The sequence below is a fragment of the Manis javanica genome, chromosome 10, assembly GCF_040802235.1.
Source record: "Manis javanica isolate MJ-LG chromosome 10, MJ_LKY, whole genome shotgun sequence".
Taxonomy (NCBI): Eukaryota; Metazoa; Chordata; class Mammalia; order Pholidota; family Manidae; genus Manis; species Manis javanica.
The window spans coordinates 102,014,078-102,028,497 of record NC_133165.1 but is presented as its reverse complement, the minus strand read 5'-3'; positions in this window follow the sequence as shown (position 1 = coordinate 102,028,497).

Sequence of the window (14,420 nt, the reverse complement as noted above, 5' to 3'; positions counted from 1 at the left end):
TAAAGGGCTCTGGTTTTCTTTATGGTGTTTCTCCCATGCAGCACTCTCACATGATCATTGACTCACACGTGGGTTTACCTCTGTACATGAAGATGCACAATGCGAAGGTTAAGAACGTGGCCCTTGTTTTTTCTGTTTTTGTTTTGCTTTTAGGATAAGAGATGACATGCATTGGTTTCCAAAGGAAGTGGCCATATGATGGCTAAAAACAGAGCTTGACGTGTTTTTGCCACCATCAAAATAAGGAAAGCAAAGAAATATGAACTCCTTATAGTTTGTTTTTCTAAAAAAGTTTCTTTGGTATCCATGGCAAGTTAGTTCTGACCTTCACAACTGAAATTTGGTTATAAATGCTTTATATGAATTATCTCATTTAATCCTTCTAAGGATCCTATGAGATAAGTCTTTCTATTATCTCTGTTTCATACACAAAAAAATTGAGGCATGAAGAAGCTAACCTGTCCAAGATTAAGGAGTTACAGGATCATGGAACCAGGGTTCAAGCTTCTTTCTAGGGCCTGTGCCTTGAGAAGAGTATATGCCTCCTCAGGTTGTGGTTGAAGTTTAAATTTACTTTGCACCTTTTGGCTGTTGCAGATAGAAATTTCCTTAAGTCTCTTGTATGGCGCTACTTTTGCAATATAGGCTCAGGATTCCTAGCAAAATGTACCTAAGAAGGCCATCGTTCATGCAACTTGCTGTCTCCTATTCTTCAAGCCACACAAGAGCAGCGAGCTCTTCCTCACCTGACCACCCCTAACATTTTACAAATAGGACCCGCTGGGGTTTGTTTTGTTTCTATCTTGCAATCCCTACAGCATGTCACAGAGAAAGTGATGTGGAACTGTTATCAAGAGCAGATTTTGTGTCCATTCTGGGATGGGTAATGGAGGGCTTTGCAGCACATTTCTTTAGGGGACTTTAAAAAGGGTAATCAAATTGTTTAAATCAAATTTGGGGCCCCCTGTCACAAATCATTACCTTGTCTTTCCTCTATCTATCTCCTTGTTCTTCAGATTAATGGCACATACCACACACTGACCTCCATTAGCTTAATTTGGCTGAGACATTTTCCAGCCCATCTCATCAAAACGAGAGAGAAAATTATGTTGGCCAGGGGACCATCTGTGGAGTGCAGAATGTTAAAGAAGTGGGCATTTTCCTGCATTTTTTTTTTCATTTTTCATTTTGAAAACTACTCTGTATGTGACTCTAGATATTTACAGTCACTAACTCAACACCTTTCTCTGACTTGGATCCGGTAAATGAAACTGGTATTTCTAGTGTCTAGGACACAATTCAGAATATTTTTATCCTGAAATCCTAAACTGAAATCCTGAGCTGCATAAAAAATGATTAAGGCTTTGACTTCTTAATCAAACTTTTCTCTTAACTGAGCATGCTGTCTATAGGTCTCGAGAGCTCCATTCTCTCTACCGTTTCACAAGAAGCATTGCAAAGTAAAAACATCTCCAAGCACTCCTGCTCAACACATTTAATGTCTAATCACACTGACACATTAACCAGCCCTGAGTCCTTTCTTCTGTAAGCGAAGTGGTTTTTCTAACCTCCCTGTTGGGTTAATCACCGTCAATAATATCTGAGATTAAGAAATATGATCTATAAATGTAATGGTCACTAAAGAATTCAATTTAGCTTTGAATATGTTCCAGAAATTATGCCAGGCCCAAAGGACACAGTGTGGGGAGGAAAATATATTCATCACTAGAGCACAGGTAAAGTGGTCATTTCCTTGTAAAAAATCTCAGTGTCTTTTCATAAATTCTGTATAGATGTCAGGAGAAAGTCTGGTGAAGTATGTTGAAAGGAGACAAGAGACTAACTGGTGACTCCAGTTTCGCCAGCTGACCAGTGACTGTGGTCATGTCCTTCAATCTTGCCAGCTTCCTTGTTTATTAAGCCAGGGTCTCAGATGAGACTTAGATTCCCTATCCATCCCCCACCAAGGACCCTTTAAATATCTTTTCCTCCAGTTCCTTATGTTTTGAAAGATTTAATGTAAGAAAGAACATTAATTAATGATTAATTCGTTGTTCATTAATGATTTATTTTTCTATTAAAAACATCCGTAGTATTGCCAATCAGACCTTTTTAAAAAGATGAGACCAACAGTGCTGCCATGCAATTTAGTGACGGAACTGACATCAATAAAATAAAAAAATTTTAAAGCATAGGCCAGGGGTGCTCAAATGTTCTCAATTCATGGCATCCGTAGGGCCTCAAGTTTTTTCACAGTGCTCCCAGGCCAAATAAAATATCTAAGAGTTCTGTTTATTAAGTGCTTAGGTCCAAGCAACTTAGTAGGTATTTATGTCCTAATAACTTAGTAGCTATTTGAAAATAAATAAACACCTAAGCTTTTAAAAATATTTATTTCATTCTTATAGAACCATAATTATTTGCTCACAGGGTATATATGCCTATTGGGCACTGCACAGTGTTATAAATCTTGGAATCAGATTCATAAATAGATATTAAGAGATAATAGCTGACATTATTTCTCATTCTGTATTGACTTGGACATGGCATATGCCTTGCTTTTGATTACAGAAATTACAGAAAAACTTGGTTTCACAAAGATAAAATGTTATCAGAAGAAATGTAACCCAGTCTTATGTTGAAAGTATGAATGAGCTAGAAATTTCCCTGGTATCTGACAGATATTGAGTAAGGCTGTTTTCCAGAAATTTAAAATTATCCTGTGATATTCCTCTGAGTTTCCTGAGTCCTCTCACTGGACCTACCCTCGCACCCTGCCATTGCCCCAACTCTCCTGTTCCTTAGCATATCATTTGGGAACTGCAGAACAAAGCAATTTTATCATGGCCAAATATTTGCTTTCAGAAGGCTTTCTCAAAATTTTGGAAAGAGCTAAGGGGTGCCATTAAGACTTTCAGAGACCCCAAGTCAGGAACCACTGGACCAGAGGATCTGTAAAATCCTCCCCCTACCCAGCCTTTTTTTTTTTTTTTGACATAAACAAAGCAAATTTATAATTACCATCCATCTCCAGTGAAGCCAAGAAAACCATTTAGGCACCCTAGGCATTTGTGAAAATTTGTCTATGATATGATGGATATTGTCCAACTGTGCTTGAACAGTCTGAGAGAAATCAAATTAAAGCAGCCCATTTCTGGGATCTGTTCACATCCATATGTTCTTTTAACCGTAGATAGTCTATAGTCATAAGATTTTGGAGTGCTACACCTTGCACCCCTCCCACCTCCTGGTTGAGTTCCAACAGTACAGATCCGGTCAAATTCGTTGTCTCACTGTATGCACATGCCAGCCTAGACATCTCCCTCCTCATTCCTATGGCAAGTCCAGGAGACGGTGGGCTGGATGCAGCCACAACCGCAGCATCGTCCAGATCCCTGTGGAGGCTTTTTGATGATCATCCCCCGGCACAGGTCCTCCAGAGAGTGCTGATGCCGGAAGCTCCTCCTCATATCGTATCTTAGTTCATTTTCTGGGTATCCAAGCTAGGCCTTGATCTTCTGTTAGTCCATTTTTGGGTTCTGTAATTCCGCTGCTGTTTTGTTCCTTCAGTTTTTCCTTTGTTCCTATACTCCTCAGATGAGTGAAATCATTTGGTATTTCTCTTTCTCCGCTTGGCTTATTTCACTGAGCATAATACTCTCCAGCTCCATCCATGTTGCTGCAAATGGTTGGATTTTTCCACTTCTTATGGCTGAGTAGTATCCCATTGTGTATATGTACCACATCTTCTTTATCCATTCATCTACCGATGGACATTTAGGTTGCTTCCAATTCTTGGCTATTGTAAATAGTGCTGCGATAAACACAGGGGTGCATCTGTCTTTCTCAAACTTGATTGCTGCGTTCTTAGGGTAAATTCCTAGGAGTGGAATTCCTGGGTCAAATGGTAGGTCTGTTTTGAGCATTTTGATGAACCTCCATACTGCTTTCCACAATGGTTGAACTAATTTACATTCCCACCAGCAGTGTAGGAGGGTTCCCCTTTCTCCACAGCCTCGCCAACATTTGTTGTTGTTTGTCTTTTGGATGGCAGCTATCCTTACTGGTGTGAGGTGATACCTCATTGTAGTTTTAATTTGCATTTCTCTGATAATTAGCGATGTGGAGCATCTTTTCATGTGTCTCTTGGCCATCTGTATTTCTTTTTTAGAGAACTGTCTGTTCAGTTCCTCTGCCCATTTTTTAATTGGGTTATTTGTTTTTTGTTTGTTGAGGCGTGTGAGCTCTTTATATATTCTGGACGTCAAGCCTTTATCGGATGTGTCATTTTCAAATATATTCTCCCATACTGTAGGGTTCCTTTTTGTTCTATTGATGGTGTCTTTCGCTGTACAGAAGCTTTTCAGCTTAATGTAGTCCCACTTGCTCATTTTTGCTGTTGTTTTCCTTGCCCGGGGAGATATGTTCAAGAAGAGGTCACTCATGTTTATGTCTAAGAGGTTTTTGCCTATGTTTTTTTCCAAGAGTTTAATGGTTTCATGACTTACATTTAGGTCTTTGATCCATTTTGAGTTTACCTTTGTATATGGGGTTAGACAATGGTCCAGTTTCATTCTCCTACATGTAGCTGTCCAGTTTTGCCAGCACCATCTGTTGAAGAGACTGTCATTTTGCCATTGTATGTCCATGGCTCCTTTATCAAATATTAATTGACCATATATGTCTGGGTTAATGTCTGGATTCTCTAGTCTGTTCCATTGGTCTGTGGCTCTGTTCTTGTGCCAGTACCAAATTGTCTTGATTACTATGGCTTTGTAGTAGAGCTTGAAGTTGGGGAGTGAGATCCCCCCTACTTTATTCTTCTTTTTCAGGATTGCTTTGGCTATTCAGGGTCTTTGGTGTTTCCATATGAATTTTTGAATTATTTGTTCCAATTCATTGAAGAATGTTGCTGGTAATTTGAGAGGGATTGCATCAAATCTGTATATTGCTTTGGGCAGGATGGCCATTTTGACGATATTAATTCTTCCTAGCCATGAGCATGGGATGAGTTTCCATTTATTAGTGTCCCCTTTAATTTCTCTTAAGAGTGACTTGTAGTTTTCAGAGTATAAGTCTTTCACTTCTTTGGTTAGGTTTATTCCTAGGTATTTTATTCTTTTTGATGCAATGGTGAATGGAATTGTTTTCCTGATTTCTCTTTCTATTGATTCGTTGTTAGTGTATAGGAAAGCTACAGATTTCTGTGTGTTAATTTTGAATCCTGCAACTTTGCTGTATTCCGATATCAGTTCTAGTAGTTTTGGAGTGGAGTCTTTAGGGTTTTTTATGTACAGTATCATATCATCTGCAAATAGTGACAGTTTAACTTCTTTTTTACCAATCTGGATTCCTTGTATTTCTTTGTTTTGTCTGATTGCCGTGGCTAGGACCTCCAGTACTATGTTAAATAACAGTGGGGAGAGTGGGCATCCCTGTCTGGTTCCCGATCTCAGAGGAAATGCTTTCAGCTTCTCGCTGTTCAGTATAATGCTGGCTGTGGGTTTATCATATATGGCCTTTATTATGTTGAGGTACTTACCCTCTATTCCCATTTTGCTGAGAGTTTTTATCATGAATGGATGTTGAATTTTGTCAAATGCTTTTTCAGCATCTATGGAGATGATCATGTGGTTTTTGTCTTTCTTTTTGTTGATGTGGTGGATGATGTTGATGGATTTTCGAATGTTGTACCATCCTTGCATCCCTGGGATGAATCCCACTTGGTCATGGTGTATGATCCTTTTGATATACTGTTGAATTCTGTTTGCTAATATTTTATTGAGTATTTTTGCATCTACATTCATCAGGGATATTGGTCTGTAATTTTCTTTTTTGGTGGGGTCTTTGCCTGGTTTTGGTATTAGGGTGATGTTGGCTTCATAGAATGAGTTTGGGAGTATTCCCTCTTCTTCTATTTTTTGGAACACTTTAAGGAGAATGGGTATTATGTCTTCTCTGTGTGTCTGATAAAATTCCGAGGTAAATCTGTCCGGCCCCGGGGTTTCATTCTTGGGTAGTTTTTTGACTACCGTTTCAATTTCTTTGCTCGTAATTGGTTTGTTTAACTTTTGTGTTTCTTCCTTGGTCAGTCTTGGGAGTTTGTATTTTTCTAGGAAGTTGTCCATTTCTTCTAGGTTTTCCAGCTTGTTGGCATATAGGTTTTCATAGTAGTCTTTAATAATTCTTTGTATTTCTGTGGAGTCTGTCCTGATTTTTCCATTCTCATTTCTGATTCTGTTGATTTGTGTTGATTCTCTTTTTCTCTTAATAAGTTGGGCTAGAGGCTTATCTATTTTGTTTATTTTCTCAAAGAACCAGCTCTTGGTTTCGTTGATTTTTGCTATTGTTTTATTCTTCTCAATTTTGTTTATTTCTTCTCTGATCTTGATTATGTCCCTCCTTCTGCTGACTTTAGGCCTCATTTGTTCTTCTTTTTCCAGTTTTGATAATTGTGATGTTAGACTATTCATTTGGGATTGTTCTTCCTTCTTCAAGTATGCCTGGATTGCTATATACTTTCCTCTTAAGACTGCTTTCGCTGCATCCCACAGAAGTTGGGGCTTAGTGTTGTTGTTGTCATTTGTTTCTATATATTCCTTGATCTCTATTTTGATTTGTTCATTGATCCATTGATTATTTAGTAGCATGTTGTTAAGCCTCCATGTGTTTGTGAGCCTTTTTGTTTTCTTTGTAGAATTTATTTCTACTTTTATACTTTTGTGGTCTGAAAAATTGGTTGGTAGAATTTCAATATTTTGGAGTTTACTGAGGCTCTTTTTGTGAGCTAGTATGTGGTCTATTCTGGAGAATGTTCCATGTGCACTTGAGAAGAATGTATATCCTGTTGCTTTTGGATGTAGAGTTCTATAGATGTCTATTAGGTCCATCTGTTCTAGGGTGTTGTTCAGTGCCTCTGTGTCCTTACTTATTTTCTGCCTGGTGGATCTATCCTTCTGGGTGAGTGGTGTGTTGAAGTCTCCTAAAATGAATGCATTGCAGTCTATTTCCCTCTTTAGTTCTGTTAGTAATTGCTTCACATATGCTGGTGCTCCTGTATTGGGTGTATATATATATTTAGAATGGTTATATTGTCTTGTTGGACTGAGCCCTTTATCATTATGTAATATCCTTCTTTATCTCTTGTTACTTTCTTTGTTTTGAAGTCTATTTTGTCTGATATTAGTACTGCAACCCCTGCTTTCTTCTCACTGTTGTTTGCCTGAAATATGTTTTTCCATCCCTTGACTTTTAGTCTATGCTTATCTTTGGGTTTAAGGTGAGTTTCATGTAAGCAGCATACAGATGGGTCTTGCTTTTTTATCCATTCTATTACTCTGTGTCTTTTGATTGGTGCATTAAGTCCATTTACATTTAGGGTGACTATTGAGAGATATGTACTTATTGCCATTGCAGGCTTTAGATTCGTGGTTACCAAAGGTTCAAGGTTAGCTTCTTTAGTATCTTACTGCCTAACTTAGCTCGCTTATTGAGCTGTTATATACACTGTCTGGAGATTCTTTTCTTCTCTCCCTTCTTATTCCTCCTCCTCCATTCTTCATATGTTGTGTGTTTTGTTCTGTGCTCTTTTTAGGGGTGCTCCCATCTAGAGCAGTCCCTGTAGGATGCCCTGTAGAGGTGGTTTGTGGGAAGCAAATTCCCTCAGCTTTTGCTTGTCTGGGAATTGTTTAATCCCGCCATCATATTTAAATGATAGTCGTGCTGGATACAGTATCCTTGGTTCAAGGCCCTTCTGTTTCATTGCATTAAGTATATCATGCCATTCTCTTCTGGCCTGTAGGGTTTCTGTCGAGAAGTCTGATGTTAGCCTGATGGGTTTTCCTTTATAGGTGACCTTTTTCTCTCTAGCTGCCTTTAAAACTCTTTCCTTGTCCTTGATCCTTGCCATTTTAATTACTATGTGTCTTGGTGTTGTTCTCCTTGGATCCTTTCTGTTGGGGGTTCTGTGTAATTCCATGGTCTGTTCGATTATTTCCTCCCCCAATTTGGGGAAGTTTTCAGCAATTATTTCTTCAAAGACACTTTCTATCCCTTTTCCTCTTTCTTCTTCTTCTGGTATCCCTATAATACGAATATTATTCCTTTTGGCTTGGTCACATAGTTCTCTTAGTGTTGTTTCATTCCTAGAGATCCTTTTATCTCTCTCTATGTCAGCTTCTATACTTTCCTGTTCTCTGGCTTCTATTCCTTCAGTGGCCTCTTGCATCTTATCCATTCTGCTTATAAATCCTTCCAGGGATTGTTTCACTTCTGTGATCTCCTTCCTGACATCTGTGATCTCCCTCCGGACTTCATCCCACTGCTCTTGCATTTTAGTCTGCATCTCTGTCAGCATGTTCATGATTTTTATTTTGAATTCTTTTTCAGGAGGACTGGTTAGGTCTGTGTCCTTCTCAGGTGTTGTCTCTGTGATCTTTGTCTGCCTGTAGTTTTGTCTTTTCATGGTGATAGAGATAGTGTGCAGAGCTGGTACAAGTGACCGCTGGAAGAGCTTCCCTTCTTGTTGGTTTGTGGCCTTCCTCACCTGGGAGAATAGCGACCTCTAGTGGCTTGTGCTGGGCAGCTGTGTGCAGACAGGGCTTCTGCTTCCTGCCCAGTTGCTATGGGATTTATCTCCACTGTTGCTGTGGGCATGGCCTGGCTGGGGCTGTTCCTCCAAAATGGTGGAGCTCCGTTGGAGGGGGAGCGGCTGGGCGGCTATTTATCTCCGTAAGGGGCCTCTGTGCTCCCTGCTGCCCAGGGGGTTAGAGTGCCCAGAGATCCCCAGATTCCCTGCCTCTGGTCTAAGTGACCTGTCCTGCCCCTTTAAGACTTCCAAAAAGCACTCCCCTTCGCAAGGTGCTGGGTTCTTGCAGGTGTGGATGTGGTCTGGATGTTGTCCTGTGTCCTGTGGTCTCTATTTTAGGAAGATTTTTCTTTGTTATATTGTCATAGCTCTATGTGTTTTTGGGAGGAGATTTCCACTGCTCTACTCACGCCGCCATCTTGGCTCCACCCCTCCCTACCCAGCCTTTTAACTCTAATACCATGCCATTTATTCACTCCCTATTTATTGAGCATTTCCTTTGTGTCAGGAATTGATCTGAAGTCTTAGGATACATCATTGAACAAAACCAAACCTCCAGGATTTTGTTCACAATATAACAGGGTTGCCAGGAATAGATCTTATGGAGAAAATGACATCTAAGCAGAGACTTGAAGCAAGTGAACCATCAGTCCTACACAAATCGGCGAGAAGAGTGTTTCAGGCAGAGGGACAGTCAGGCACAAGCTCTAAAGCAGAAGAGTACCTGGGGCACCCAAGACCAGAAGGACACCAGGGCACTGGGTCAGAGCCGTCAAGAAATGCAGTGGTAGGAAAAGAGGTCACAGTCGAAGCAGGGCTGGAGGCAGAACAGGGAAGGCCTAGTAGACCACTGTAAGGACACTGTATTTGCTTCTGATTGTGAGGGGAGCCACTGGAGGTTTTGAGTGGAGGTGGCACATGATCTGACTTACATTTTAAGAGGATCACTTGGGCTGCTGTGTTGAAATAGACTATAGAGGCAGGGGACAAATCAGAGGGCTATTACAGTAATCCAGGTGGCAGTAATATATGATAATATATAACAACATATAATTATATATAATACTCTATATTATAATAAGTATGTACTATATGTATATAGTAATATAGTTGATGGCAGCTTAATCCAAAGCAGTAGTAGAAGTGGAAAGAATGGCTGGGATTCTAGATGTATTCTGAAGGCAGAGACAAAGGATGTTCTGATGGATTCTGGCATGTGAAAGAGTGGAGTCAAAAACACTCCAAGATTTGGGGCATGAGGCAAAATGAAATGCTACAACTTCAAATTTTTTAAATACTGATACTACTCAGTCTATAAAATAATACAATAAACTTTAATGTTTGATTTTGAGTGTTCTATTTTTTCACATTTTGCATGCAATACTACGCAGTTTTACTAGGAAATTACTTCAGAACACACCAACAATGATACAGTCCAAGCAGATGCATGATACAAACTACAGAGATTTAATGCAAAAAAATTATCTTTTCACTAACAAGTATACATCTTGAATTTTATGTAGCAGGCAAGATCCTAGGCTTTCAGGATTTCTGAGATATGAATCATGCTTTTCTCCTGCCCTCAAGAGATGTCCAGCCTATGAGGGTAAATAAGATGTGAGGAATTTAAAGATAAAGGAATGCAGCGGGGAGTACAGATAATGGAGAGTCAGAAGAGGAAAGATGACTTCAAGCTTTTGATGTGGAAGGAGGGTATAGGGCAAAGGACTCAGGAATCAAATGGATCTCAAGGAGTGGATGAAACTTAATCCTGTTGAGATAAGAAGAATAGCCCTTGGGTCTACAAATTAAAACAGAGCCAGGAATGGGTGGTTCCCTTAAAGACTTATAGGAGGTAAGATGGTTTTGAGGTCATGAGTTGAACTTGATTCAGTATGAAATAGACAACTGTTCATGGCATTTTAACAGAGAACTAACTTGAAGGGACCCAACATCAAGACAGGTGAGAGGGATGAGAAACAGATGACATATGGCATAAATAGAAAGTAATAAAGGCCTCATATGGGCTAGAGGCAGGCAAAGTAGAGGCAAGGTCAAGAGTTAAGAGACTCTACCTTTAAAAGCAGGGGGTGTGGGAGGGATGGGGGACGTGCTGTCTAGTTCATCAAAATAATACCCTGCTGTAAGATGCTGTTGAATTTGAATCGGTAGACCTTGGTGACCAGTTAGACGGGGAGAATGCTACAGAAGTAGGAGCAGGTTTAACAACCGACTGAGATGTGGGTGAGCTGAGACATCCTTGGGGAAATAGGAAACCAGGTATTGGGAATGAATGACTACAGAAGTCTCTACTTGAGGTTGAAATTTGAGGTTGTCTTTATGGAAGAGGTTACTAGGAATCGTGGGAGCAGAGAAATTGCTCACAAGTGTGGAAAGAGAAGAGAAGGGATGTAGGAAACCCAGGAGGAGACACACCACAGACGTATCAGACCGAGTGCCTCTGGACAAAGGAGCCAGCAGTTCACACTGTAGCAAGGTCAAGGGCCCTGAGGTCTCTGAAAAGGATTTGGATACTCAGAAGGCCGGTAATAATCTCGGCTGTGCAATAATCAGTTATTGCAATGTGTAATCATTCCATGATAAAACATTTTTTAAAAATTGTAGCAACAAAGGCTTGGGAATTATTTAGTTGGTACTTCATGATAGTCTTATCAATTTTGGCTGACTGAGGGCAGGGTAGTGGGTACTGCGTGTGCTGGAAGCAGGAAAATACATTGCACTGAAGTCATTCAAAAAATAAACAGCATTCTGAGGAAGAACATCTGAAATCTGAGTTATAAATTGCTGTAAAAGATGTATTCTTTTGTATAGTAATAGAAGCAGCAGCTTATTGTAACTCATTTCAGCTGACTTGGACCTAGTTGTGAATATTTTCACGTTGTAATATCAAAGGGACAGGAATCCAAGGTAGCTCTCAGCTAGGACAGTATCCCCCAAAGCCCAAATTCCAATTCTGCTTTTCTTTCTGCAAATTAACAAGAGTGTGTGAAAAGAATTTGAGATTCTCTCTGTAAATTATTGGCTTCCAGCATCTTCAAAATACCTCCAGGGGTATATTCTCCCCTCCCCCCCCCAAAGAAAAAACAGATAATAAGAAAACTAGGTGCTTCCTGCTTGGTTCTCCAATGTCTGAGACTCATGGTTGACAGGTAATAGAAATCTCTTCAGTCCAGTAGCTATTGCAGGAAGTGAAAATCCTTTGGAGTTCCTCCCTCAAGAAATGCTAGGAAACAGACAAAGCTATTCTCTACCAAACAAATACAAACCAAAGAAACAAAAAATCTGCTTTTCTTTGTACATTGACCCTTCTCCCCAAGTACTCTGATCAGTTACATCCTAGCCTTTGTCACAAGTACTACTGAGGACGTACAGCCTTACAATGTGCTCTCCCACCCATGTTCTCTTATATTAGGGAATTTGACAAACCTCTAGGTGAAATACTTTAAAAGAAGACATTTCTCCTCATGGTGAGGGCAGAATTTAGTCTTGTAAGAAACCAACATTGCACATTCAATGGTATGATTCATCTAGAGGAAAAAAATGACTTCAAATAAAACACATTATTGTTTTATGTGTTTTTAAAGGCAAAAGGTAGATGAAAGGCCAAAATGTTTTTTGAATGATGGACAATAGATCTCTAGACTTGACAAATGCTGTATGAGTAACAAGAATCCATGACTTTCACAGTGCTTGTAACTGACAATCGAATAATCCCAGTTTCCGGATTAATTCTAGATTTGCATTATCTTCTACTAACATCAGATTTTTTGTTTGGGTGAGACTTTATATTTCTTCTGTTTCTTTCTCCTTTTGCTGTCCCAAACCAGATACAAAAACAGAAAATTAGAAGATATAATGAACGGCAAGAGTGTTCTGTGACCCCAAGGAAATGTTTGTTCTTGTATCTTTTTTCATTCAAGATTTGGAGCAGGGGGTGGGAGGGGGTAATTCACAGAGAAGTAAACCTGAGACACTGATTCAAGAGCCAGACAGTTCAATGAACAGGATAATCGGGGTAGTTTTTGACAGGTGCGGCTGCCTGCCTATAGCTGGCATATAATCATTACCATTTTAATAAGGCTCTAATAGGGGGGCTGATCATTCAATGGGGTGTGAGGATCCTAATTCAGCTCCCAATCCCACATGAATGTGCTAGAATTTGCAAGCTTTGTTTTCCTCTTTTGTACCTCTGAATGCCAATAATTACTGGCTATAGATTCAAAAATTCTTAGAACTGGAAGCTAAATTAGCTCTCCTAATACTGCACAAGAATGTCAATACTCATAAAAAAGGAAGCAAGTGGTTTTTTTGTATTCTTTTTTTTTTTATTTTATTACACTTGTAAGCATTGTGAAGACCAGCAGTTGAAGTGGGCTGGCTTACAGCATGAATAATGACATTACTGTCTCTCGCATGAAGAGCTCTCCCCCTTTTCAGGAACAAAAAGTTATCCATTGGTCCAAACAAAATAAGTCTTCTGAAAATCATGCATTGCTTTTTAGTTGTCTGCTTCTCTGGTTGTGAAAGACTTCTTTTTGGCTTGGTTTAAAGACAGGATTTGTAAATATTCTGAAACTCCCAGTTGAAATATAGCTATCTCCTTGAAAAAAAAAAAAAAAAAAGAACAGAACAACACAACAAACCTTGAACCTCACAGAGCTTATCTCCAAAGAGTTGATTTGACTCTAAAGAGCCAAACCCCTTGGATTAAAGGTGGAATTAGAATGAAATAATTATGATATTGGAAATCATTATTTAGATTGCACAAAGTGCTGGACACTGTGCTTGATGCTTTATGTGGATTATTGCCTTTAATCCTTCAACACCTCTGTAAGGTAGATATTATTTTTACAGACCCATTTATAGAGGAGGACACTTAGTGTGATCAAATAATTTTTCAAAGTCATACACCCAGGAAGTGGTGGAGAAAGGATTTGAACCACCTATCTAACACAATTTTAGCTGTGTTATTTACAAGTGGCACCTGTCTTGTCTGAAGCTCCCCATGGCTTGTGCACTTAATGTAGTGGTGACTGTGCCTTCCCCCACATCCCGCTCAATGTTACAAAGTACCACAGCCATTCACTTCCCCAGTGTGGGCAGAAATCCTCCTCCATGGAGCCAGGAAGTCTGGCTAATGCCAGGAACTGACTTTCAGAGATGCTTGAATTCCCCTCCTTCACACATCAGACCTCGCTCTCTCCAAACAAGTCATGGAAAATGAAATCTTGAGTTGTGCGGTAATAATCTCCAAAATGTATTTTGTTTACACTCACAACTCACTGCATTGCTGTTCTTTGGGAGCCATGCTAGATGCCCTGCTAGCTTCTAACACAGAGCTTGGGGGCAGTGATGAGACTTTTTGATAACCTGGTACGTAGACTTAACTTCAAACAAAATCTCTTCTGTGTTGGTCTGTGACATGCTGAGGTTATGTGTACCATCCTTGAAGTCCAAGAACGCTGGTTATCACTGTCAGGACTGCTTTATTCATAACATTTTTAACTGAAAGGGATTTTCAGTTTCACAATCAGAGAGCTGAAGTGTCCTGGCCATTGTCCTATAGTAGACCTAACACCAGAATCCAATATTCATGATGCTTCAGAATTATTTTCACTATGAATGAAGATCCCTGGGGACCTATAACACACACACACACACACACACACACACACACACACACACACACACACACACACACAAATAAAATCTCCACAAATTGCACTCCAGCCCGTGCGAAGCATCCTAGGAAAAGATACTGTGAGGCGTAAGTCCTGTATGAAAGGCTGAAGTCTCATTAACTGCTTTCTGA